At 42.0% G+C, this 2,495-nt stretch overlaps 1 pseudogene; it reads right to left on the minus strand.

Annotated features, from left to right (window-relative positions):
• Positions 1-531: 531 nt before the first annotated feature.
• Positions 532-1,646, minus strand: LOC146483608 (uncharacterized; annotated as a pseudogene).
• Between the last annotated feature and the right edge of the window lie 849 nt (positions 1,647-2,495).

Here is a 2,495-nt window from a genome sequence, read left to right on the forward strand (position 1 = left end):
TGGTTCCCTGTTGAGCATGAATCAGTTTGAATACCACCATTGACATGTTTACATGTTTTGCACAGTGCCCTTATCTTCGTAATGGCCGCATCGAGGGAGTGCATCTGTGTCTGTGAGACCTGCATTCCTGGTAAATTTAGGGAAGTCTTTTCCTCCGCAGAGTAGTGAGAGCTTGAGTTTCTAGGCCGTGTCTTTGATGCCAATTGAGTCTGCAAGTAGGTTAGTGTGTTCATACCACTCTTCAAATTTCTCAAAGTTCTTCGAGGGATCATCGCCAAGATCGCATGATTTTCCTGCTGTAGCGAGGGCTGCATCGATTATTTCAGTCATCTTGTAGTTTTTCTTTATGTCGTTTGAATTCTCGTCGCCAGTGTAATAAATTGTAACTTTATCATAACAGGACAATAATCTCAAACTTTAACAGCTATTCGTATTATATCAGTCTGCCATCTTTCCCTTGTGGTCTCCCTTTCCCAGCATGCATCTTCATCTCGTGTAGGTGCCCAGATGTGCATTCCGGTGTCTTCCATTCTAGATATTACAGTACCCACCATCATTTGACTTGATGTTTCCAGGAAGTCTTCCAATATCTGATAATGAGGAAATTTGCTCTTTCCTTTCTTGAGGTTTCACTAAACCTGCCCTTGTGATTATGTCCTCCTCAATCCATTTGGAAAAGACCCTCTTTGCTGTTTCAAGAAACAAGTTATGCATTGGTTCAATCATGCACATCTCAATACTGGTATAATATAAAAGTTCAAACGAAACAGTGAATGTGACTCCTAGCTGACTTGCGAGTTTCTCAGCTGCATTCTCGGACCTACAGTTCTTCACTCGATAGGCGCCTCTTCAATGTTGCTCTTGAGGGTCTCTTTGGCCATCCATCCCCGTCATCAGAACCACCATAGTTCTGCTCTCCAAAGCCACCTGGAAATTCTGTGATTCTCAATGAGAGCAGCCTCGCTTTGCACTATGCCCGAGGAATCCACATAATTTCTGTGCTGCTGCAATGTCTGATGCAAAGCACAACACTGATGTCTGAATTCCTACTGTAGCAGATGGAATTTTATAGGTGTTTACCTTGACTCCTTTCCACAATGGATTCAGTCCATCAACAGCAGGCTCAAGAAAGTGGTTTACAGAATTTGGCTCATGTTTGAGGGCAGGAATGATGACATTTTTTTTCTTAACCGGATACTTTTTGGTAGATTCATCAATACCATGTAAATTACCCCCACAGAAAAGTTCTTTCCGTGTGTAAAAGGTTTAAACTAGTCCACATTTATCATTAGACCAAATGAACGAGAAAGGTCAAGAAAAGGTTTGTTGTTGACTTTCCAATTGCCATAGTGGTTCCACATGTTCCCACTATAAACATCAGCGTACATGTCGTCATCTATTTGTCTTGTTTTCCACTTTTCACGTTGCTCTTCTGGTCCAGGAGGCTTAAGTAAAGTCTCCAGAGAATCAATGATGCTCTTATAGCAGTAAGTCTGGACAGCATAAAATTTGATGTTCCCATTTCTCACAACCTTTTGGGCCAACCGTGCACCACAAGTTTTTGGTTGTCTTGCTCGAGGAAAGGGCACATTGTTACAATTCTTCACAAAATTTCTTTGTCCATTATTGGCTACAATTTCAGCCATCTGGTATAGTTTAGTGCACTTTGGGCAAAGTACATAGATCTTCTTCAAGTCGTTTGACATTTGACTCTTCGCTTTGCCCCCTCCGTCTCATTGAGTAATGCTAGAAGGGGGTCATTGATAGCTTTAACTTCATGAATTTGTTTGGATGCTTGTTCCATGTATATGCACATAATGCATTGTGAGTCGATTAACTCCTTTATTTTGTCCAGCAACTGTTGAAGACTTTTGGTAGCTCCACGACGACGCAGACGTGATTCACGTTTCGCAGCTTCGACTCCCTGTTCAGTTTGAGGTAGTTGTCAATCCATGCGCTCCATTTAAGGTGGCTTGTTCCCTTCCACGCTCATCACTGGCACCAAAGCACTGTGTAAGGGTGATTTGACTGTTTGCAACTTTATTTCACCATCGGGGATTTGCACATTAGCAGCAGCAGCGTTTAGTCAAATCACTGAGATTTGACTAAACGCGTATTGATGCCATTCCATTGCACCGTCTCTTCGAGCATCGCCACTCAAACCCATCTCGCGATGAAGATCGTTTAGTCCAGCTGAGTGCAGCAATGCACTCAGTTCTTAGACGACACAAGTAGGTTGTGTTCCTTGCACCCCTCTAAGCACCTGTTGTGAGCCACAAGAATCTTTGATAGTCTGAAGAAATTCATTTTTTGTTGACTTGCCATTTAAACTAAAGTACTTGAACTTGCAAAAGGTAGGAAGAAAGAACACGTTGCAGGAAAGTTGCAGTTTATTTCATAAGCGGACCAATGAGCATCAAGCTTAAAGGATTCTTTGGGAAGAATTCAAAAAGCAAGCCATAAATTCAGTATATATCTTGTAGATCTGCAATTGC

The sequence above is a fragment of the Pavona decussata genome, unplaced genomic scaffold (genome assembly GCF_977016875.1).
Source record: "Pavona decussata unplaced genomic scaffold, jaPavDecu1.1 SCAFFOLD_38, whole genome shotgun sequence".
NCBI lineage: Eukaryota > Metazoa > Cnidaria > Anthozoa > Scleractinia > Agariciidae > Pavona > Pavona decussata.